Source organism: Aricia agestis, chromosome 4 (genome assembly GCF_905147365.1).
Source record: "Aricia agestis chromosome 4, ilAriAges1.1, whole genome shotgun sequence".
In the NCBI taxonomy this organism is placed as follows: Eukaryota; Metazoa; Arthropoda; class Insecta; order Lepidoptera; family Lycaenidae; genus Aricia; species Aricia agestis.
The window spans coordinates 3,196,345-3,223,394 of NC_056409.1; the positions used below are offsets into that span (position 1 = coordinate 3,196,345).

Genomic DNA, 27,050 nt, shown 5'->3' on the forward strand with positions numbered 1-27,050 from the left:
CGATAGATCACGAATTACATTGACATGGTATAATGCGCCCAAATTGTAACGAAGGTCTGCCTATGAAACAATTTCACTGCGAACTATGAAAATTAATTGAGAAAATTAATTGAAATTGCTAACAGTATAGGAGTACCTCCTAACGATTACATCCAAAATTAATTGAAACACAGTTTAGTTAATAAGCATTAAGCTAACTATAACTTAACTCTTCAACGTCATCGACTTAATATTTGGCGTACTCTCAAACTCGGCAAACCTAATTTCCTTAAGCAAATACATCTAATGTACCTTATGAAATATTAAGCAGAAATTGTTTACGAAATCCCAGTAGTATTATAAATGGGAGTTATAATAATTAAAGTATCAATAGGGCTTTGGAAGTTTCGAGAACGAAATGGGTGGGCCGCCAGATGTTATAATCAATCAACAATTACTTTACGCCTTTGATATTAATATCAGTAAAATAACTCATGCTCGGGTTTTAAAGTTTTTTGACAGGTTTATAATTTCAATAGTGTTGTGTTGTTCAAATCAACTTTATGACGCCTCCGTGGGTGGCTTTTAACTCGGATGTCGGTTCGATTTCCGCGTTGGAAACGTGTTATTCTCAAGTTTGGTTAAAGACAATGCTGGCTGATCACCTGATTGTTTGACAAGTAAGATGATCCATGCGTCGCCACTCGCCATGTATAATAAATCGGTAGGGGAGAGGGGGGGGGGGGGGGGTAGATTTAACAGGGGTAAGTATTAACAAGTCTACAGTATCTACTAAATTAAATGACGATACGGTAAGACGTTCAATGTTATAAGTTCGGGCGACGTCGGTGAACGATTTGCGACAATTGAGTTGCTCACCGGCCGCCGCGTTATCTTATATCTTTAAACGAGCAATTCTTGTATATATATATATATATATATATATATATATATATATATATATATATATATATATATATATATATATATATATATATATATATATATATATATATATATATAATTGGAATCTCGGAATCGGCTCCAACGATTTTCCTAAAATTTAGTATATAGGGGGTTTCGGGGGCGATAAATCGATCTAGCTAGGAATCATTTTTAGAAAATGTCATTGTCATCGAATACCGAGCAAAGCTCGGTCAAATAGCTAGTGAAGTTATTGTACGTCGCGTCGGTGCAAAAATACAGGTAAGCGAACATTTTTACCTCTCGAATTTTTTGATTCGTGCTTTAATTATTTATTTGGTTTTACGATTGCAGATTTTTATTACATTTCCGTGTTATTTGATTAAATATACTTATCTATAGGTTTTTTTTAATAATTAGTTATATCCGAAAAGGTCCTCGGGGGTTAGTTTTAACAAAAGGAACGGGGTAAGTATTAACCCGTTAATATTTGGTATTACAAGCCAGTTGGAGCTACCACATCTGCCGAAAGAGGTAAGCCGATCACTCTGGCGGCAGCGGTACACGGTATCGGCAACACCATACCACCAATGTTCATATTTTCGAGGATCAGATTCAATTTTTGTTGCAAGTGGTCCACCAGAATCCATAGCAGCGCAATGGGTGACAGAAAAGGAAATTTATGTTATTTGAGATAAGTTTTTATAGTTATTTAACATTTGTATGTCAAAAAATAAATAAATTACCATTTTAATATTGTTTTATTTTTTACTTCCAGGGTTAAATGAAATTCTAACAAGTTTTGCTAGCGTTAATACTTACCCCGTCACTGTTAATATTTGCCCCCGAAACGCGGCAAGTATTAACCGCTGACTTTTTTTTAAAAAATGCGTCTCCCGCCGAATCCAAGTAATTTAGATGGATTTTTAGCTTAGTATATGCAAGTCATATAAATTTCCGATACTCGGGTATAAAAATAATAACATACATTTTTCAAATTAAGAAGATAAATGACAATAATTAAAATCTGTTAGAACTAGCCCCCCTCTCCCCTATAATAAAGTCTCCTGATCTCTCGCCAACCGTGACGGTCGTCCGTCCCACTGGATTGTGAGAGTAAAGGAATAGAGATTACTCTTGTGCACTGCGCACACACTTGGGCACTATAAAATTACTCCTGTGTAACTGGCATGGTTGCATTGCAATGAACCCGGCACTGTCACCGAAACCGGTGTGGTGAGTATACGCTAGCTGATCAAATGTACAAGTAGATAGTCATGACTCATAAGAAATCGGGTATTATTTGTCTTGTTTCCAGATGAATCATTGAAGAAAGTTGAAGTTATACAAAAAATAGTCTTATACTATATAAAAATGGATTTTCAAATGTGTTAGTCGCGCTAAAACTCGAAAACGGCTGAACGGATTGGGCTGGTTTTAGTCTTAAAATATTCATAGAAGTCCAGGGAAGGTTTTAAAGTGACACGAAGTTCACTGGGACAGCTAGTATAATATATAATAGAATAATAATACAAAAAATACAAAAAATATTATACACTACGAATAATAAAAACTAACATCATATTTAATGTATAACTTCGTCGTTCTTTAACGTTCGTCTAAACTCTTTGATCAAATTGATAATAAAAGCCATAACTTTATTTTGCTACATAATTTTACTCTCGTTCAGAGCATTTTTACCTTTATTACACTTTTTATTATTCCACTTTATTCTAATATTATTCATAGGTTATACACATTAAGTTAATGAAGTTATTATTTGCTCCAAAAATTGGATTTTTAGTAACGTAAGGTTAGATGAATGTCAGAATATTATATATATTTTTTAATATCAGCAGGTAAACGAGCGAATATGTCATCTGATGGAAGTTGGAACTTACAACGCCAAAAGAGTAGTTTTTACTCAATTGCGTCACAAGCCTTTTAGGATACTACTTTTTATCTCTTTTATATTATTAACTCAATAGAAGAACAACGAATTGCATTGAAAAAGAATCTTAAAGCAGGCACTAAGCATTTTAATATTGTCATGTGGTAGAAAAAGAGATGGATCTCACTTCTTCTCCTACGTCTCGCTGGGGATCCACTCTCCCTCCGAGTTACGAATTTTCGATAAGCTCACGTGTCCTTTGGCGATTTTAACATTTTTTCCCATCCCAACGTCCAAAGTGGACATCGCTGCTAGAGATGTTTTCACTACAATACATCGATACTAATATCTATATAGATAAAACTCAAAGGTGACTGACTGACTGATTGACATAGTCTATCAATGCACAGCCCAAACCACTGGGCGGATCGGGCTGAAATTTGGCATGCAGGTAGATGTTATGACGTAAGCATCCGCTAAGAAAGGATTTTGATAAATTCCAACCCCAAGGGGTTCAAATAGGGGATGAAAGTTTGTATATAATAATACTTCTTAACGCGAGCGAAGCCGCGGGCAAAAGCTCGTGTATTATAAATGCGAAAGTGCGTCTGTCTGCCTGTTCGGCTGTCTAAATCACGCCCAAACCACTAAACTAATTATGTTGAGGTATGGAGATAATGTGAGTCCCGGAAAAGGATGAAGGATACTTTTTAATTACTTTTTATTGAATTCTTCATTCTTGTGTTATGGAGATTATCTAGTATAAGAAATAGCGTTTAAACGTTAACTACCCATTACCTGAGTTAAAACAAACACAAAATCGGTTTAACAACCATCAATTAATGTCACGAATCATACGAATAAACAGAAATAACTTGAGACAATCGTTTAAAGGTGTAATTTTAAGTTTTATTGTTTAATGTTTATTGCTTTGCGACTGACAGCATTTAATGATTTGTTATTCATAAGGTCGACTCTCATTAAAGGCTGGATTTATATTACACCGCGAGATTACCAGCGAGATAGCGGCCATACCGTGCGTATGCGCTGCCGCATATAAATCGACCCATATGTTTTATAAAAACTAAAAAGTAGTAATAGAAACTTTCAATCTGTTTTGTATCATAGATATGCTACATGACTCAATGAACTTCATTCCCTTTTAATTGTAAAACTTTTCTGGACTTCCACGAATGTTGCAAGACTAAAATTAGCCAAATCGCAACAGTTCTCGAGTTTTAGCGTTTATTTACTTACATATAGATTATGAACAAAAATATAATGTCAAAAATCAAAATCAAAATAATTTTGATGTTGATTTTTGACATTTTAATATTACTAGCTGTTTGACCGAGCTTTGCTCGGTATCCGATGTAAATGCCATTTTCTAGAAATGATACCTAGCTAGATCGATTTATCGCCCCCGAAACCCCCTATACCTATACTAAATTTCATGAAAATCGTTGGAGCCGATTCCGAGATTCCAATTATATATATATATATATATATATATATATATATATATATATATATATATATATATATATATATATATATATTTAAATCGCCGAAGACTTGTTGCGTCTTTTCAAAGTCGAACCCTATGGCGTCTCCCATTTCCAATGACTTTTTAATTGTTATTCGTGCGAATATAGTTACATTGCTGTCATGTGAATTCTATTGTCGACGAGAAATTTTGTTTACGTACGAAAATTAGATATTCAATTTGAAATAATTCTCGCTGGTTTTTTGCTTCCGTTCTCGATGGAAATCATGTGACACATTGTATATTTTTGTATTCGTTCCATGCATTTAATCGTTTTTCCTACATCCATTTAAATGTATGGTTATATTGATACCGTATATTGTACTATATTAATTCCATGCATTCTACTAATTAAATGACTCCTTACTATATTTGAGATTATATCGGTACCGTATATTATTTTTGTATGTACGCCATAAACTGTTGAGTTTGTTGCTTCCTCCTAACCTTATATGTTATATCGATATATACATAGGTACCTATATAATAGATCCCAATAAATTCATTGCGTGATGTGGTCTCTGTCTACCCCAATGAGGGACAGGAGTGACGATATGTATGTATGAATAGAGAATCATCCCTCTTTATGAAGTCGATTAAAATGAAATACTTATTTCTATAACTTGGAGTACATAACAGACATTAAAAACAAGTTATCCCTATATTACATAGATTAATTAAATTTAAAATTATAATTAGGTAAGTCCGCTAGGCTAACTAAAAAATATTAAGGATAATTATGATAGATATGATGTGGGAGCATTTTATTTATGTGAGCGTGTTTCTTCTGAACTTAAGTATGAACACAAAATAAAACAATTGTTTCGGTAGTAGGTATTTTTAAGTTTTATTGTTTAAAATCAAGTAGGTACAATAATAAACCCATAGTCATAATAATCAAAGTGTCGGACAAATCAAATACACCGAAATAGGAACATAAAAGTAATTTAAGAAATTAACAATTTTAAGAACGACCAGTTGAGAGGCTAATTTACTGTGACATTGACTATAGTTAACTTGTGTTAAAAGCAATACTAGTTTTCAATCGTGGCTCTGCCCACGTGACAAGTTGATAAAATTTAACAAATTGAAATTCGTTATTAGCCGTTTAGGCGTTAAAAAAATAAAACAAAATTGCTTAGAAAAATATTAATCTGAAGAATCACATATCAGACATACCTATCAGTACAAAGTCTCAAAAAAAGGCCCTTTAGGCGTCGAAAAGAAAAATAAAAACGTTTAAAAAATTATTAACGTACCTATCAAAAATAAGATAAAACAGTCCAAAATCTCAAAAAATTACACAACTACACAAAAATTACACAACAATATATATACTTTGTTTGTAAATTTAAATTATAGTTATTATCTATAATCGTACCTATTATTTCTGTTTATTTGTTTTGTACAAAAAGAGGACGGTATTTGATTATAATACAAGTTCACAATAATAATAAATTTTTTCGTAAGTAGTTGGTTAACGCGCGCGCGTAAGCAAACACGACGCGACGTTGCGTTCTGTGCTGTGATAGTCATAGTCAATCATGGTTGTCGTGATTGATGTAGATCGTTTCGATCGTTTTTTGTATTGTTTATTGTATCTTCTTCTTCCTAGTCGTATCCTCATGGCTGAGGGACGTGACCACCAAAATTTGCTTTTTGGGATAGGGCTCTCCACTTGTCTCTATTTTTGGCCTGATGAAATGCCTCCTGGAACGTGCAGTCAGCAGCCCTGACAATCGCGTCTGTCCATCGTGTAGCCACTCTGTCTCTGCCCCTTTTCCCCTCTAATTGCCCAGCTAGTATGAGACTCTCAAGATTATTAGGCTCCCAGCGGGCTATGTGGCCAAAAAAGGCAAGTGATCGTTGTAGACAAAGCGTGGACAGGCGGGTGGTAATTTTGAGTTGCTGAAGTATAGACGTGTTGGTCCGGTGTGCGGTCCAAGGGATGCCGAGCATTTTACGCCAGCACCACATTTCAAAAGCGTCAATCTTAGCTCGAGTACGTGCTTTTAGTGCCCATGTCTCGGAGGCATATAAAAATATTGAAAAGATTAGGGAACGCATTAGTGTTATTTTTGTGCTACGATAGATGTTCTTATTCTTCCATATCTTTTCTAAGCGCCCAACCGCAGATTTAGCCATCTGAGCCCGTCGGACAACCTCCCTCTCGCAGTTACCATTGTTGCTAATCAACGATCCCAGGTAGACAAACTCCTCTACGGGTTGGAGATCTTGTAGTAAGGATGTCTTTTGTATTTGGTTCAGCTTATCGACGTACATCAGTTTGGTTTTATTGCGATTGATTTGGAGGCCAAAGTCTCGACTAATCTTTTCGAGCCGCGCTAGAAGTTCAGCAAGTTTCACTTCGCAAGTACTTATAAGCGTGGTGTCGTCAGCGAACCTTAGGTTGTTGAGAAGGTATCCGTTAATTTTAATACCATCCTCCCAATCTTCCAACACTCGACGCATTATATATTCGCCTACGAGGTTGAACAGCTGTGGAGAGAGGATGCAACCCTGTCTGACACCACGCTCTGTAGCAAACGGCTCTGACAGATCATTGTCTAATCGCACCCTTGATCGACCTTCCAGATAGAGGTTTTGTACCAAAAATATGAGATGATCGGGGACGCCCAACTCTCTCATCACCTCCAGCATTTTGGACCAGACGATGCAGTCAAAGGCCTTAGCGTAATTCACAAAACAGAGTACTATTGGGACATTGAATTCTCTGCTCTTTTCTATCAGCTGACGGATGTTTAGGATTTGTTTTCGGGTACCCCTGCCCTTTACGAATCCCGCCTGCTCTTTGGATATCTGTCTAGTTATATAGTGTGCCAATCTGTTGTTTATAACATGGAGAAGAATCTTACTGGCGTGTGAAATTAGTGAGATGGTCCGATAATTTCCACACTTTTTAGTCGACCCTTTCTTATGTAGTGGTATCACGAGAGATTCTGTCCAATCGTCTGGCCACTGTCCTGTTCTCCATACTTTAAGACATATTGAATGCATTACTCTGATTCCACACTTACCCAAGCTCTTAAGCACTTGTGCCTGTATACCATCTCCACCGCAAGCTTTTGTTTTGAGCTTATTTATAGCTGCTTCTACTTCATGGAGAACGATGTCGGGTTCTTTATCTGTAAAATCTAATCTAGTGTCAGGTTCATCAGCGTCATATTTGTACAGGTCTTGGCAGTAGTTCCTCCATCTTGTCATCACTTGGTTCTTGTCTAAAATCAGGTTACCCTTTTCATCTTCTATGTTCCAAGATTTTGATTTTCGTTCCCGTGTGAGAATTTTTACCTTTTGGAACATGTCTCTTGGATGTAGGGTATCAGAGTGTGTTTGTATATCTCTACATATAGAATTGATATATGCATTCTTGTCATGTCTACAGAGACGCTGTACTAGTGAGTCAAGTTCAGAGTATCGCTGTTGTTCTTCCTTTGAACGAATTCCTCCAGTCTTTAGAGCCTTTCTTTGTGCGATTGCCTCCCAAGTGGTCATCCACTCAGATCTAGGGTGTTTTACTTTCCGTCCATTTGTGATTGTTCTAGTTGTCTCTTCTAATGCGGCCTTAAGCTGATTCCATGATGTATTGGCTGAGTCAAATGGGCAATACGTTTCACTGTCCAGTCGAGTTTGTAGTGTGTCCTTAAAAGCTTTCGCTTCTTGTGTTAGAAGAATATTTTTGGATGGTGGAGGCTTTGAAACTACTTTGAGGCGGACTCTGTATTGAGCTATTAACAGCTGATGGTCGCTGCCACAATCTGCACCCGGAAAAGTCCTTGAGAGAGTTATGCACGACTTCCATCTGCTGCTGATTAATATGAAGTCAATCTGATTTTTATGATCTGTTGGCGATCGCCATGTCCATAAGCGTCTTGGATGTTGTTTATATGTCGTGTTAGTTACGAATAGTCCTTTTTCAATGCAAAACTCTAACAACATCTCACCTCGACTGTTGCGGGCTCCTAAGCCGTATTCCCCAATAACATTCCTTAGGTGTTGATCATTATCAGTGTGCCCTATCTTAGCATTAAAGTCTCCCAGGATGATAGTACATTCCTTCTTTGGTAACGCTTTGCAGGTTAATTCTAGCTCGTGGTAAAATTCCTCCATCTCTTCTTCGGTGGCTGCAGTGGTCGGCGCATAGACCTGTACAAAGTTAATTGGGTGTGGATGGGCTGAAATTTTTAAGGATATAATTCTATTGTTGATGGTATTATACCCCAATACCTTGTCTCGTAGCCAGCTAGCAACTATGAAGCCCACACTACTAAAACTATTGTCTTGCCTGTCAGAGTAGATAACCATATTTCCTTCAGGTGTGATGTGGTATCCGTTATCTTTGACATGGGTCTCACTCAATCCTAGTATAGCCAGATTACAGCGCTCCATCTCCGCTTCAACAACTTCGATTTTTCCTGGCCTTAAAAGTCCACGGACATTCCAGGTTCCTATTGTTATTGCCCTTCCCTTGGGTGTTAGTTTGCTAGAGTAAGATGTTATGTTTCCAACTGCAGCCGGTAGCCAATTTCACACCAGTCGGCCCGGAACCAAGCTGGCGCCGAGCGTTAGTCGGGTCGCATGACATCATATTATCTCTGGTGGCGTTCTTAATCATAGTGGTTTTCTTGGGATTATAGTCGCGGTAGTTTCCCGTTGCTTTCCGCGCTAGACTTTTTGAGGGTATTTAGTCCTCAAGGCCACTACTGCCTAGGAGTCAGGTTATCATATCCGCCGCCTGAGACTCGGCGTTGTTACTCGTTTAGCACCACCCGGGGGACACGTGTAGGTTAGTAAAAGGTAATTCCTACGGACGCGAGTAACCACCGCCCCCGTTTATTGTATCAAGTTTGATTAATTTTAAACATTGATTTGATTTGTAATCTAATTTTAATTGCCTGAAATGTAAAATCAGCGATATGCGATCAATAGTTGGGAAAGGGTCCGGTGGCTTTAACACAGGTTATACTGTAACCTAGCTAAGCTGCCGGTTGCGATCTTAACATTCTAATATAAAAAACCATTGAAAATAAAATAATTTGCATGTTGTAATTGTCTAGATTAAGGTTTTTATGTTATCGAGCTGAATAAAAGTACATTATTATTATTATAAGTATGCCATCACAGTTACTATAAATCTTGTCAAGGGTGTCGATTTATGAATGTAGAAAGTCAAGATTAAAAAAAATCTCAGAACACTGTACAGTGTACAGCCTAGCCCATGACCCGGTAACCACTTGACGTTGAGTTTAGATGCACTTGTTTGGGCTATTTTCTCATTACCGTGGCTTTCTAATAGCGAAAGAATTATTTAAGTTGGTTCAGTAGTCTCGTAACTCGTAAGTTAAATAGTAATAAGCAAACGATTAAATATTTCGTCTCTACAATATTAGTAAGTATAGATATTTAAAAATACATTAGTCCCAACCCAATTCGCAGTCTAAACTCAGTCACTGATGGGTTTTTGTTTAAAATATACAATAGGTAAGTACTTATCAAAGAAAATCATATACGTAGGTATGTAGGTAGGGACATAGTAGTTAATACAATCGATCCAAAATACTTTTAGACAGGTAAGTATATAAACAGTTCAACAACAAACAGGACACTGGACGTCAGGATAATGATCGTAAATTGCATATTTATTTGTAAATAAATATGCTGCACCAGAAAAATGAAGATTTATAAAGCGATTTTATGTTCTTTCGTTTCATAGGTAGAACAAAATTATTTGTAATAATATTGATATTATTCTTGGTCGTTGCACCACAGTTAAAACATTTTTTTTGTATTACAAAATGGGTCGACGGCCAAGGCCATTTTATTTTGTCTTTAAAATAGTTTTTAAAATCACTTCTTTTAAAAAAAAAACGATCTACATCAATCACGACAACCATTGACACGATAATCTAACACTGAAAGAATTTTTCAAATCGGACCAGTAGTTCCTGAGATAAGCGCGTTCAAATAAGCCCTTTCAAATAATTTCCCTCCGTTTTTTCCACATTTTCCTCTATTTCTTCGCTTCTATTATTCTTAGCGTGATAAAATATTGCTTATAGCCTTCCTCGATAAATGGGCTATCTAACACTGAATTAATTTTTCAAATCGGACTAGTAGTTCCTGAGATTAACGCGTTCAAACAAACAAACAAACAACCTCTCCTGCTTTATAATATTGAAGTGTAGATAACATTTTTACTACTTTTCTTACTATTCTACTACTATTTTTCGAAAATGTGTCAAATAACTACCTAATTGTAATATCGACATTGCATCGATTCGATATATTTGTTCCTGTTTTCCTGAAATACAGTTACAGATTTGATCATTATTCTGAATGATCGTCATTATGTTTTTAGGGCTATTCAGGAAAAAGACGTTCAGGAAAATGAGGAATTCACTAAATTCGTTTATAATTAAGTATTAATATAAAGAAAATTATTAAGAACTTAGAAATGTTGCGGGCCTTTATAACTTGGTATAAAAAAAGTAGTGAAAAACAGACAAATGTTGGCACACAGAAATGTAGATGACGTCTTATTTGGAAATTTTTGTAGAACGTATTTCAAAGAGAGAGAGAGCATAAAACGAAGACCTCTATCCACACCAAAGCACTGCGATCAAATAAAGTGAGACAGCAGATTTTATCGCAAAATAGGTTTCAACCCGTCACGTTGAGTATATCGGCAAGGCATTCAAAACAAACAATGCGCAGGACAATGACGCGAATTTTATGAACATTTTAAAAATATAATTTTTAGTTATTTAATGTAAGTTGATGTGTTATTTGTTGGTATCGGATTCTTCTCTTCTTTATCTTCAAATTAACATTAAATTTTTAATCCTTTCTAGCTCATTTTTTTTTTATAAATAATAAATTGTAAGCGGCAGTATCGAAACGACACGCAAAAATTTCATAATTTGGTACTTTTTTTTATAATAACTTTTGAAATATTAACTCTACTTTCAAATAGTTTTAGCAGCATTTTTGTAAGTTAATTAGACATTGAAATGTGTAATGTTACATCAAATTTACGAAGGCGTTGTGAACCCAACTTTGAAGACATGAATTTAGTCTCTCTCAAATATTCGCCCCACTACACAATATTTATACCACAAGCGTCATTACGTCCGCGCTGGCCGGCAAAAAATATAAACAAAAACATGTCCTTGCATGTCGCGTGCGAACTCCGCCCCCTCGCCTCTGTCACCCCCGCGTCTCGTCTGGGACGATGTCGTTTTGTGGGACGTAATTAAATCACACATTAGAATTGATAAAAACTTTATTATATACAGGAATCCACATTATCGGCGTGTTATACGTAAACAAAGTATCGAATATACGCCACCGATATACGGCGCACAGTAGCGACCTCCAAAATTCGCGCGCCAAATAGCGGAACTAAGAAATACGCCGAAAAGCACTCCGGTGACAAAACAACGTCCATGCCAATATTTCACCCAGCCATTGTACTAACCTTAACACTACTTCTGGCTGAATTTGAGAGATGGTCAATCTTGCGTCCGTATACAGGATGCAACAAGTCAGTCGGACGCAATATCATCGGTAAAAACCGCCATGTAGGACGCAATATCAACTCCGGGGTGGAAATATATATATATATATATATATATATATATATATATATATATATATATATATATATATATACAAGAATTGCTCGTTTAAAGACATAAGATTATGGTTTTATTTCTGAATAACTTTAAAATAAATGTTTTCAGAATGTCCTACGTGGTAAGATGTGATCAGAATATTACTTATAAAAAAGTTTCCCGTACCGGGAATCGAACCCGAGCCTCCTGGGTGAAAGCCAGGTATCCTAGCCACTAGACCATACGGGATATGATGATAAGTCGCGATTTGTTCATAAATTGCTTGCGATAGTTAGAACGGATCTGATGACCTTGTAGGTATGAGCAATGCAAAATGTCAATGCTAACAGCAGGCAGTCAATTAGTAGTCCATTGAAATGTTACAATTTTAGGACCGAATATTGCATTTATTAGAGGACGCAATTTTATTTTTGAAATGTGTTGGAGGGGGTCGATTGAAGCTTAACCTCAAGTTTGTGGGGTCGCCACACTTGTCCCCCGGCCGCCATCTTGAAAAAAGGGGTGACGACACTATTTTCGTGATATCTCGGAAACTATAAGTCTTGCAAAAAAGTAGGAACATAATTTGTTGCAAATTATTTTGCCTACAAATATGTTTATATAACTTTTTACCCTAAATTAAAAAATTTAAAAGTTATAAGCAAAAAAGTGATAATTTTTTTTAAGCTTTATTATCGATCTTTAACTTTAAATGTAAGGGTTTTATCGAAGTATACCCCTAAGTCTTTTGTGTTGTGGACTCGAGTCAAGGGATGTCCATCCATTGTGTAATTAAATACAAGAGGTCGTACCTTCCTTCCATATGTCATTACAGTACATTTGCTCATATTGAACAGCAGATTGTTCAAAATACTCCATGGTATTATAAAAATAAAAGTAAATCGCTTATTGTGTGCACGCTATATGCGTGTACGCTAATATAATAAGTATATCTAGAGAACGGCTGAACCGATTTCGCCAATTCTTTTTTATTGTGTTTGTTAATAACGGAGAAAGGTTGAAAAAAGAGATAATTATGTTATTGACAATTTCATAAATTATTTTATAACGACAAACATCATGACGGAACGATGTCCGTCGGGCTCGCTGGTAGTATTTTAATTCTATCTTTTTACTTATTATCACTTATTTTTGTTACATCCTGTATACAGGTGAAACAAAAATAAGTGATAATTGTTCCTTGTAGAGAGTTCACTGTGAAAGTAGCAGCGCTGAAAGACCAAATTTCACTTTTGTATGGGGAAACTCGTGACGCTCGGGCCCTTGCTCATACAAAAGTGAAAAAAAAAATCGTCTTTCAGCACTGTTACTTTCAAAGTGAACTCTCTACAATGAACACGTACACACCCTAAAGTATTATCACTTATTTTTGTTACACACTGTATATGTATAAAACTTAAAATATTTCGAATTTAGGTCAGAATCTTTGAATTTATAAATGTTAATACATCCTTAAGATTTGAAAGTTTTTAAACGAATTTGTATTGTATCATGTACATATTGTATGGCTTGTATAGCAAGTATCGATCTATCTTTCCAACAAAGAGAGAATCTCAGAAGAAATCAGAAACTTCGTCGGCTACTACATAATGTATTTCAGGGAAAAAGAAAGTTTCACTTTACAAACACTGTGTTGGAAACTCGACACAATAAAACACAGTATTTTGTTCGGATGTATGACAAGAGTACTTTCCTTCCATCCGTTTGTCTGTATCTCCGCCTACTTACTTCCGTGATAATATTATAACGAAAAAAAAAAGTACAAAGACCTTAAGAAAAAAAGTACAAAGACTTTTAGAAAAAAAAAAGTTCTAAGGTATCAATCAAAGAAAAAAGTAGAATAATTTTGAGAATAACTATTGTTGACGTACTTAATCGGCGTGAATCTTTTTAATGGGGACATTATATTCGTTTCCATTTTACCTACTTATCTCAAACACAGATTAAAGATTTTTCAGTTGGAATCATCTTTTTATAAGAATATGAAAATAATTAAGACTCGATTAATGCGTTTATTCTTCTCTATGTTCTTTTTTCGTCACTCAAAACACTGTAGCAATATTTTGGTGCTACTATTTTCCTGGCTGAGCTGCAGGGGGCTGGTGAGCCCAGCAATCTCCTGGATAGCACGTTCCGTCGCGGCTTGCTTGATCCACACATATATAATAGACATGCTTACGATCACACACATAATATGCCAGCACATAGAAAACCTCAGTCAATAATGTATTTTAAAATAATTTTCAACTGTCGTGCTATGCGGTTCTTGAGATACAACCTAGAGACAGAGGGACAGTCTGCGAAGTCCCATTAATTTGGTCCCGTTTTTACCTTTTGAGTACGAAACCCAAAAAATTCAAAGAAGATTCAAAGAAGAAGCGACTGACGGTTAGAACCTAAACCTGTAATCGAGATGTTTTCTATAACGCTTCTTCTAAATATTGTATAACTCAAAGGTTACGTAGTCGATCGAACTGAAATAGTTTAGTTTTAACTTTTTATAACTAAGGTGTGCCTATTGAATATTATATTTTCCTTGTAAAGTGGTGTGATTTATTCATAGATACATATTACCATAAATATTTTTATTAAGTATCTAACTTTTTAAATTTTATCAGCTTACACATGTTTAACATTAATGCTCGACTTGGCGGGGGCACTGCCGTGCCCCCAGATATCTAATAATGACCTAAGAACATCTAAACTTTCTTGTTCCGTCGGTAGGATTCGAACCCGTGACCCCCGAAATGAGCCAAATTCGAGCGAAATGTACAGCTCAACCACTGACCCACAGAGATCAAGAATTATAATAGTAATCTTAAACTTCCTACTGTGCCATTGTATTGTTATGAAACTGTCGCAAGATCTTTTTCTATGAGGGGATATAAGCCATAAGCTCAGCATAGGGTCGACCTTTTGTTATCCTGGCCATACAAAAGCGTCTACCTGCATCGCGCTATCGAAGTTTTTTGGCGCGTCGAGTATAATATAATATACCGAGTTTTGGGTGTCCTACTCGTGGGTCCGTTTCTACACAGGCGGGCAGTCGTAGCGGGCACTGCTCGGTGTCCTGCCGCTCTGAGTGGCATTGCGCACTGGTTTGGGGGTGGCCTAAGCGAGCACTCGTCTATCTCTCCAGTCGCCAGTCTTTACAGATTGCGAACGATGTCCTTTACAGACGAAAGTCTAATGAACGGTAGAAACGCTAGTTTCACATCACTGCTGTAGAACATTCGACCCATTTTTGCAATAATTGTTATTAATAGTACAGAATAGACGTCACAGATATGCGGAAGAAAAAAATCGTGGTCAAATGAATGACCTTTCTGAAGAGGTTTTTGGGCCATTTTATAATAATAAGTTAAGGTAGGCCAGTAAAAGGCGCGCCGCGATATTTTGTGTCTTTGTCAATTACCTCAACTTTGACAAAGACACAAAATATAGAATTATGTAGACTACATAACATTATTATTTATTATGACTCTATGTATAAGTACTAGATACTGTTAACAAAAATTTTGTTTGTTCCAAAATGTTACGTAAATATTATACTTTTACAGCGTACAAATTATGTCAATTCCATGCATTTTGATCGGCGATTCTATTAAAAAGCGATAAAGAAAAGGTCTTGGCTAAAGGTTAGACTGTCAATTATAATGGTCTCTCTAATAATCAAAACCTAGCTACTGTTTATTTACACTTGCAAAAAGTTATTTTCCCGTACCGGGAATCGAACCCGAGCCTCCTGGGTGAAAGCCAGGTATCCTAGCCACTAGACCATACGGGAGATGATCATGTCCGCGGAAACGACATTAGCGATACGAAAAAATATCTTTTACGATTAGATAACCTTCAAAATAAAATGTCAGACTAATATTAGATCGTGTTTTATTTTAAAATAAATGAAGCAATAATTTTATTGTTACGCTTATGATGTAACAGAAATCCATACTAATATTATAAATATGCGAAAGTGTGTCTGTCTGTTTGTCTGTCTGTTACCACTTCACGCTCAAACCGCTGAACCGATTTTGCTGAAATTTGGCATGGAGATATTTGGAATTCCGGGAAAGGACATAGGATACTTTTTATTTCGGAAAAAAATTACGGTTCCCGCGCGATAAACCAATTTTGGCGCAACGGAGTTGCGGGCTTCATCTAGTTAAACATAAAATCAATGATCCGTACTATCATAAATGCGAAAGTGTGTCTGTCTGTCTACTTCTATTCCGCTGAACTGATTAAAATAAAGTTGGGTATGGAAATACTTCAGGCCTGGGAAATGACACAATATAGTTTAAACTTAAATCAGCAGTGTGTACCAATCCTACGCGACAAACGAATTTATATGCAACAGTGTTGCGAACTCCCATTATCCAACCACACTAATATAATATTATAAATGCGATACTTACTATGTCTGTCTGTCTGTTACCCCTGCAGGCCCAAAACCGCTAAACCGATTATGCTGAAATTTGGTATGGATATACTTTGAATCGCAGAAAAACGGCATAGGATACTTTTAATTTTGGCGCAACGGAGTTGCGGGCGCCATCAGCTTACTTTTTTTTTTATGAAACGAGCAAACGGGTCACCTGATGGAAAGCAACTTCCGTCGCCCATGGACACTCGCAGCATCAGAAGAGCTGCAGGTGCGTTGCCGGCCTTTTAGAGGGAATAGGGTAGTAAAGGAGGGTAGGGATGGAAGGGAAGGGAAGGGAATAGGAGAGGGTAGGGAAGGGAATAGGGTAGTGGATTGGGCCTCCGGATTACTTCATTCATTTGATATTATTGATTTATCCCACTATCCCAGCCTTTCCCAAAAGTGAGCGATAGCTCCCCCTTGTGGGCGCTAAAGGTCTGAAAGGTGTGGGACCCAGAAAAGGGGGCGTTGTGTATTCTTGCTTGGGGGCGATTTATTTCATCTGGATGCATTTTTAATTGAAACAATGGGGCGCTAAAATATAATTTATTCTTAAAGTGGGTGGTAGACAAAAAACCTCCAACTAGGTGGGACGACGATCTCCGGTTAGTTGCAGGCCCATGTTGAATGCGAGTAGCAGAAGATCGGTCATCTTGGCGTTTATTGAGAGAGACAAAATAAGTTTGGGAACCACTCCGAATAAGCGTAAATCGACTCAGCTAGAGCGGCAAATGAATATGTCAATTATACTATAAGTTGAGAGAAAGTTGCTATTAAGACGAAGGGTGGGTCTAGGGCGGCAGGGGAGCTCATCCCGCCGAGGAAATGAGGAGCCATCGAACAAACGATCGACCGTAAAATAAGTATTTGCGGATCTGGGGTGACCAAACGAAAACACTAATTTAACACCGTCACCGATTAGTTTAATTCAACAGTCAATCAAGAGTCTACCTGACAGACTACAAACGAATTTTTGTATGTCAGTTTATCAGAAATATTATCTTTGTCTAGATATCTATCTATACAGTGTGTAACAAAAATAAGTGATAATACTTTAGGGTGTGTACGTGTTCCTTGTAGAGAGTTTACTGTGAAAGTAGCAGCGCTGAAAGACGAAAATTTTTTTTCACTTTTGTATGGGCAAGGGCCCGAGCGTCACGAGTTTCCCCATACAAAAGTGAAATTATTTTTTTGTCTTTCGGCGCTGCTACTTTCACAGTGAACTCTCTACAAGGTACACGTACACATCCTAAAGTATTATCACTTATTTTTGTTACACCCTGTATAGAGGTAGAGTTGAATAAAAAAATATCCACAGCCGAACATACAACCTCCTCCTTTTTGGAAGTCGGTTAAAAAGACCCTTCTCCTTTTGGGGTATTATGGATAACCATTATTATTGCTGTCTGTCTGTCCTTAGCTTTCACAAACGACGTCGATCATGGGTAAAAGACGTATATGACTCTACAATTTTGTGATCGTTTGTTATGGTTCATCACAGGCCAAAGCTGGGATGCCACTTTTTTTTTTATTGAAAGAAGGGGGCAAACGAGCAAACGGGTCACCTGATGGAAAGCAACTTCCGTCGCCCATGGACACTCGCAGCATCAGAAGAGCTGCAGGTGCGTTGCCGGCCTTTTAAGAGGGAATAGGGTAATAGGTGAGGGTAGGGATGGGAAGGGAAAGGAATAGGGGAGGATAGGAAAGGGAATTGGGCCTCCGGTAAACTCACTCACTCAGCGAAACACAGCGCAAGCGCTGTTTCACGCCGGTTTTCTGTGAGAACATGGTATTTCTCCGGTCGAGCCGGCCCATTCGTGCCGAAGCATGGCTCTCCCACGTATAAAGACTGACGGTCTAACAGTCAGCCCAAGTTACGTTACAAGTTGGAAGAAATTGTGCACACAAACTTGGGCACTATAACTTAATCCTGTAGCTAGCCAAGTTTCAAGAAATTTTTCATCGTTACCGAAACCAAAAAAAAAAAACAAAGAAAATCAAACACACAAAACGAACTCGATTCTCAACAATATTCAATCCCATCACACTTTGGTCTAGAAAACTTCAATTTGTAAGCGAAAACTTCGTACATTATACTTCGCTATACTTACAGTAAGTATACATCGCCATACGTTCCCCGTTGAGCTCGAGATAAGACGTATCGACGTCATTTGCTTCATATCTGATAATTTCCGTCGTAAGATGGTGTCATTTACGCCCTCGGAGGGTAGGGTGTGGCTCCACTTACAGCGGACTTAGCATGTTATGCATAAGTCTGGGAGATTTCTGTGATATTAATAAAAAAACTAAGTTTCCCATGAGTTTTCACAGGAAACGTGTAAAAATGATTTTGTCAAGTGGTTTTTGAAGGGTTCTTCTAATGTTACTAATTTGCATAGACGATAGTAATCAACTACTAGTTGCTTGTTTCCATGTTCATTAAATATGTTGCTCACTATCTTCAGTCAGTATTCATTATAAATTTAGTATTTACTCACCTTAATAAAAATGAAAATGAATTTCACAATACTAAACAGAACATAATATTATTATGCTATTTCTAATAAAGTGAGCTGCAGCTTATAAAATATATAACTTTTAGCTTCGCTATTAATATTTTCAGCTTTCAATTATTACATTTATTAACCTCTTCTGCTCGTCAGAATTCAACAATTTAAAAACAGTGCTCCCTATAAAGTTATTTTAGGAAACAAATTGTAGTACTGTTTCAGAACTCCAAAGCAATCTAAATCTAGAATTAGTTAATTTAGCACAAGCACTAAATATTTTAAACTTCGCCCGACCGAACTTGGGCGCTACCCTTTGCAAAATTGATTTCATTTTATTTGAGAAAACCTTAGAATATTATACGGGTCTCTGCATTGGAAAATAATGTTGTTATTTTGGAACACATTTCAATTGCCACTCAGCGATGTTTCCGAGGGTCGGAATTGCAAATTGGCATATTATAATTCAGGCTAATCCTAACCACCATTATTTTTAACCGACTTAAAAAAGAGTTGGTGTTTGCGTTAAATAATCTATATCTATATAAGTATATAAAACTCAAAGGTGACTGACTGACATGGTGATCTATGAACGCACAGCACAAACCACTAGACGGATCGGGCTGAAATTTTGCATGCAGGTAGATGTTATGACGAAGGCATCCGCTAAGAATGGATTTTGATAAATTCCAACCCCAAGGGGTTAAAATAGGGGATAAAAGTTTGTATATAATAATACTTCTTAACGCGAGCGAAGCCGCGGGCAAAAGCTCTTTATCTATATAAGAATGTTGAAAAGTTGAATACAATCGATTTGTTCTAGACTTTAGTATTAACCGATAACTTTAGTAATAAATAACTTTGACACATTCTAAAGTCGCAACTCTCAGACTCAGTGGCTAAACGCAGCATGCCGAAGTTACGCGGCCGAAGTTCGGCATGATTACGTCAGCAATGCGCTACGCATACATGATACAATATAACGCGACGTTATTTCGGCATGGTGTGTCATCCGTAATTTAAAATACATTGCAGGCGTTATTATGCCGAACTTCGCGCGGCCGCGTATTTTCGGCTAATATAGTGTGCAAAATGGGACCAATTCTAGACCTCTAAAGAATTGGACTCTCAACATTAGATGAGCAATGCAGAGGGCTTATTTTATTTTAATTTAATTAAATTTAATTTCTTACTAAGTCGATTTTAATCCAAGGCCTATTTTAGTCCTGTGCTCCTAATTAAATAAGCTAGAAGGTGTTAAGAGTTTGTTTAGTTAGATCAAAGACTTAAAGCCTTTAATAAGAATGAATTTAAGATCAGAAAATATTTTCTTATGCTTATACGTGTCTAACGTCTAGACCTAGGGGAATTATCTAAATTCTAAACCAAGCGTAACCCTAAATCTACAAGGGAGACCCATTTTCTATCATCCTTTAGATGTGGCTGATAGTCTCCATATTAATATGAAAACTTTATTTAAAGATTTATTTCATTCGAGTGGAAGGGAAGCTTGCGGAAATCGTACGTTTTTGGAGCGAAAATGGAGAATGTTACCTAATTTTGATTACTAGCAGTCCACATTCTCTGTCAAAAATAAAGAATATTAGTGAAAGAATTACTTGGATACGTTAATTAGTTTCCGATTTATAAGCAAAACAAGTTGTGACTATACGACGCGGGCGCCCGGTAACGGTGTGACGTCATAGCACAATTCCGCCGCGCGGGCCCCATACAATAAACGTGATTTTTTGCTCTATCTCAATAATGGCAACAGGTAGGCACTTGAAATTTTCACCAAGGCCTTAATTATAATATGTGTACTTTAATAATTAATAATAATATTATAATAAAATAAAAAAATAAGGGGGGCTCCCACACAAAAATCACAATTTTTGGCCTATTTTGCTCTATAACGGTATGTGTATTCATGAGCGAGTCCGATTAGTAAAAAAATACAAATAAATAATCGGCCAAGTGCGAGTCGGACTCGCGCACGAAGAGTTCCGTACCGCCACAGTGATTTTTGTATGGGAGGCCCCCTTAAATTTTTATTTTATTTTAATATTATTATTAAATATGAAAATACACATAATATAATTAAGGCCTTGGTGAAAATTCCAAGTGCCTATCAATTGCCATTATTGATATAAAGCAAAAAAAGCTAATAAATTATAAACGAAAAACTTTTTGAGAAAAAGCTTTTATTTAAATAGTCTAAATAGAAGAAAATAATTTATCCTTAAAAAATTTAACTATTAAGTAATAATCCTCAATATATTATACAATTTGCATGATAATAAAAGCTTGTCGCGCGATTTGTAAATAAACTAGTACAATTTAACTAAGTAAATTAATATTATATTTTTATTTGAATAAATATTTATCAAGTACTGATAGATTGTTAAGTCTCACGACAAGCTTTTATGATCATGCAAATGATCGCGAGCGCTGTTTCACGCCGGTTTTCTGTGAGGACGTGGTATTTCTCCGGTCGAGCCGGCCCATTCGTGCCGAAGCATGGCTTTCCCACATCAAATATTTATGTTTGTATGTATATTTATAATTATTTGTATGTATTCTTTAGTATGTATGTATGTATATGTTTATAATATATATAATTATGTATGTATATATTTGTAATATACTTATATATTTTAAAAAAGTTTACCTCCTAGCTGTCTATGTAGTCACCTACCATCTATTACTACTGTTACGTCATAGTTTTACGATAAAGGTTGTCTGGTAGAAATCGCTTGTAGCGATAAGGCCGCCTTTTGTACTTTTTACTCTTATAGTTATTAAGTATTGTATATCATGTTTATTTTGGTGCAATAAAGTATTTACATACATACATACATACATACATATTATTATTAATTATTAAAGTACACATATAATTAAGACCTTGGTGAAAATTTCAAGTGCCTACCTGTTGCCGTTATTGAGATAGAGCAAAAAATCACGTTTATTGGATGGGGCCCGCGCGGCGGAATTGTGATATGACGTCACAAGCGGTCGCGGGACTGTTAGCGGGAATCAATATTTTTCGAAACTTTGAATGCCTATAAAATCAAAACTACCAGGTATTTTTGACTGCAATAAAAACTAGTTTATTTGTATACATACAGGCTTTACTGTGACAAAATTTCAAGCAATTTGGCATACCTACCTAGTAACATTCTCTATTATTGTCAGAGCCTTTTTGTGGATAACAAACATATTTTCTGCTTTAAGTAAGCACTTTAGTTGCCTGGTCATTACTGAATATTGCTGCTTATCTATCACTAAGTCTTCCACAAGCCTCGGGACCGGAAAACCCAAATTTTTGCGGTTCAAGTCCGGGTAGCCAGTTAAACTACTGAAGCATTGTATCCTAGTCCACTATAATATTACTTTTATGATAATCCCCGGTCCAGCAGGTGTACGTAACCACGGCTTTCGAATAATAAATCGAAATTTATCCACGCGAGCGCCTCCAGAAAATATGCTTTGGTGTGTAAAAATATGTTCAACGAATATTTTAAAGCGACGAAATCGTAGCGCAGGATGTCGGCAGCGTATTGAAATTTCATGTGACGAATAATCTTTATTATAAAAGACTTTTATAGCTGTATTACCGATATTTAAAAATGCATTCTTTTTTATTTTATTTTTAAAGTACTCTTTACTAAAAAATCAGACTGTGAATAATTGACGGTAGTTTTTAATATCTACGTGAATTTACCATATTTTGTCCTCGTGTAACCTACGTATTATAACAAGTATCTAGATACATAGGTATCACAGTAAATATAAGCCGCACGGTTAATAAAATGGCAATATATCCAAAACTTCAGAATGTTAAAATTTTTAACATTCTGAAGTTTTGGATATATTGCCATTTTATTAACCGTGCGGCTTATATTTACTGTGATACCTATGTATCTAGATACTTGTTATAATACGTAGGTTACACGAGGACAAAATATGGTAAATTCACGTAGATATTAAAAACTACCGTCGGTAGGTACTCGTCTTTTTTAACTTAAAAAAGACGAGTACCTACCGATGACCGACCCAAAATAAAAGTGATTTAAAAAACTTACAAAAAAGACGTAATAGTAAGCCAAATTGAAATGCCATTTATTCACAAGAGCTGTAATGAATTACTTAATCCAAAACCACGTCATGATGGACTCCATTGCCTGCTCATGTAGGAACATAAAGATTAAAAGCGATAAAAAATTTATTGATTGGCGTTACAAAACGTTCCGCCCCGTACACACCAAGACCAATATCAAGATTGGACTCACACAAGATCTATTTCCTGAATTGCTAGCCAAAGCTTCTCTATACTTTGGGCTTCAAAGGTATATTTCCCATTCAGGCTTGCAGATTCAAATATTCGCTCTAAGAAATTACTTAATAGCCCAGTAGGGTTAGCTTAGCCTTGTATGGGAATCTGAAATTAATTATTGTCAGATTTTTTTTGCACCAATGTTTTTATCTGATTTAAGATAAGTACGAGTACTGCGTCGTTGACAATTTGGCCAGTTCGTATTGCAACGTGAAGCGGCAATAAATAAATAAGTAAAATAAAAAATGTTTTATTTCCGAGTTAATTTGAATCAATTTTTTTTCAGAATGTCTACCTGATGCCTACTACCAGTTCGGGAACTACCCCGGCGAGAAGAACCGGCGAGAAGAAAGTCGCACGGGTCCCACTTTTTACCAAAAAAGTGAAAGAAAAATTGTTATTTTTAAAATAAAGTTTACAATTCTGTTACTTAATAGTATATACAACATCAACATACCTACATAATTGTAAGTCATATAATAATGTAAAAGTAGCCTTGCAAGAAGCCATCCTACTCCCAAGATGTGCCATCGTTTATGAAATCATTGACCTTATAATAGGCTTTGGCACACAAACGCTCTTTGACTACTTTTTAAAATTTATTAATGGAAAGATTTTGAACGTTTTTTGGGATTTTATTGTAAAGGCGTATACATTGACCTATTAACATACACCGGTAAATCTAGCTTGTGATTATTCCTAGTATTTCTACAGTGGATGTCACTTTTAACTTTAAATTTACTTATATTTTTTCTAATATAATATATTACATTATCCAAAATGTATTGAGAAGCAACAGTAATAATACCAATTTCTTTAAATTTATCTCTCAGAGATTCTAAAGCAGACATTTTATAAATTAAATAGAACGTATGGCTCGCTTCTGCAGCACAAATATTGTATTAATGTCGGCAGCGTTTCCCCATAAAAGAATTCCGTAATTTGACATCCTACTATGAAAATGACTAAAATATACTAATCGTGCCGTGTCTTCGTCAGTTTATCTAATTTTTCTGACTGCATAATGCATATGCTGCAGAACTGAGCCTACCTGCAACTTGCAAGACTAGTAATGTGAGGACCCCACTGTAATTTGATATCAATGTGTAATGCATTTTCAAATAACCTAATAATACTGAACTTTATATATTAAAGACAACACCAAATAACCGGCCCCCAAATATATACGGATGGGAGTAAAATAGAGGGGAAAACCGGAGCTGCTCTAACGTGGTGGAATAACGGTAGGGAAACCAGACACTCCACTTTCCGCCTAGAACCGCACAATACGGTCTTCCAATCTGAGATCTATGCGCTCTATAGGGCGATCCAATTGGCAAAGACATCCAAGGAAAGCTTAATTAACATCATGAGCGACTCCAGATCGTCGCTAAGCATGCTGAGAAATCCTTTGGTGACTCACCCACTTGCGATCGAAATGAAAAAAGACCTAAAAGCCATAACAGAGGAAGGCAGAAAAGTGCGGCTATTCTGGCTAAAAGCTCACGTGGGTACCCCAGGAAATGAAAGAGCGGATGAACTGGCAAAAAAGGCTGCACTTACCATAAACACGGCCTCAGATTACAACAGAGTGCCAATATCCTATATACGGAGAAAAATAAGGGAGGGAACAACAGCTAAATGGCAGGAGAGATACCAATCCTCCTCGACCGGATCGGTCACAAAAGTTTTTTTCCCCACTGTTCGAAAGGCCTGGGAAATATTAAGGCACGTTACAATAACGCCTACACACGTGCAAGCTATGACCGGTCATGGAGGATTCGCAGCATACTTGTATCGTTTCCACCTTAAAGACAGCCCCTCCTGCATTTGTGACCCCGCAAAGGACGAGACAATAATATTCCACCTGCTAATTGAATGCCCAAGGTTTGGTAGTTACCGATCTGGCTTAAAAATACAACTAAAAATGGAGCTAAGTCAGGCAACCCTCCCTACCATCATGGAGGAAAAAGCCACCAGAGAACTGTTGATGGTATTCATTAGCAAAGTCGTCTCCAGTGCAGCCGCAGCAAATGGCTCAACGTTATACACAGGCCACAACAAATTATACTATACACCAAGGCGCGTAATTTCACATACATCAACACAACATACACGAAATCAAACACAACGCACACGAGCACAAACCTCAACGTCCATACAGACACACATCACATCAACCCATATGCCAGGAGAAACACACGCGACAACACAATCACAGGTGCACACAGAAATACAACAGGCAGTTTCAACCACAATAATCGTAACACAGCCGACCCTAACACAAACCCAACAATTACTAACCCGTGGACAAAACGGAGAACCGAAAATCAAATTAAGGCCGATCCCTCTTTTCATGTCAAATCCAACGGAAACATTAGGCATAACATAAAGCCGTCTTTACACTCCCAACCACGTCAACATATCACCGGGACTAGCAGCAATCCTAAACGGGAGTACATCAAAGACGAGCATGAAAATGAGCAAATATCTAGCTCACCCATCATCTAACTTCGCTGGCCAACCCTGCAAAATACTGCAATCGGGCACCAAAACGATAATAGTATTTGAATGGGACGCACAAACAGCCTTTGAACGTGCATGTTCGTCTTTGAAGGAGTTGGGAGCAATGGGAACAAGACACAGTACCACCCCACGCATAATCAGCGTAGACGCCATGTCACTGGGACAGGACAAAGGCAGGGCTGCAAATTACTATGGATTAGTAAAAGCCTCAGAACATCATGAGGTAATCATCTACGAGAACAGAGGGGATGACCTAAGCTTCCTCAAAAGGAATCATGACGATCAGCCAACAGCCTCCCAACCCAACGACGAGGCGAGCTCATCCTCCGCAAGTGAACGACTCCAAGCATCACGGGAGAGCAAAAAAGAGGATGAGAAAGAGAGCGATGAAAATAAAATTAAGAAGTCAAAAAATTCAATGGCCAAATTAAAAGTGTTTGTGGGTTCCATCAAAAAAGTACTTTATCGTGAAAAAACCGCAATGCAGCCGAACAATCAAGATAAAAACATCCTTTCTCAGATCAAGGCTGCATCACAAACAAACCGGCAGGCTTCAGCAATAAAGGCTTTCTTGAGGGAACCATCTCCACAAAAACCAGCAAATAAAAACAAAAGATATAGAGCTGATTTCGGACAAGTGCTTCCGCCAAAACTCAGACTGGCCCAGAACCATGAAGGTCATATAATAAATGCCTTCCTCGAGTTCCAGGCGATAATAAGAGCAAATAAGACCATAAAGCTCTTGACCTGCAATAAGATCATGCAGGCCTATCAGCGAAAAAATCAAAAGCTGTTAGAAGTGAGACTCGAGGATGCAAAAGCTGCAATATACGACAATGTCACCTCCACAATAATTGCCGGGGCGATGACAGGGAAGTATATGGCGGCGCTAAGTGCGGACAACAGGTTCGTGGTTCTGGACGAGGATGAATCAAAACGTACGGGAACGCTCAAATATATCACAACATCTGAGGATCCAATAGTGGTAATAGCGGAATATACCAGAAAAATGCTGGAAGACAGGATACTAGAAATGGCAGAAGTCCTATCTGGGGACCCCGAATCCAGCATGGACTGGAACATATTCATGAAACCCATCAACTACTCGTGGGTCAATGGGGTTCCTGGATGTGGGAAGACAACATGGATCATTAATAACTTCAATGAGGAAACAGACGTTATAATAACAACGACAATCAAAGCAGCCGAGGATCTAAAGCAAAGGCTATCGCTACGAACTGGCAACAAAGATAAAGTTCGTAC

General features: G+C 37.0%; 2 non-coding genes across 2 annotated transcripts; both read right to left on the minus strand.

Moving 5' to 3' along the window:
- Positions 1-12,151: 12,151 nt before the first annotated feature.
- Positions 12,152-12,223, minus strand: Trnae-uuc. Its single transcript has one exon. It is a non-coding gene; the product is annotated as a tRNA-Glu (tRNA).
- A 3,487-nt stretch (positions 12,224-15,710) lies between these two features.
- Trnae-uuc lies at positions 15,711-15,782 on the minus strand. The gene has a single exon. It is a non-coding gene; the product is annotated as a tRNA-Glu (tRNA).
- Between the last annotated feature and the right edge of the window lie 11,268 nt (positions 15,783-27,050).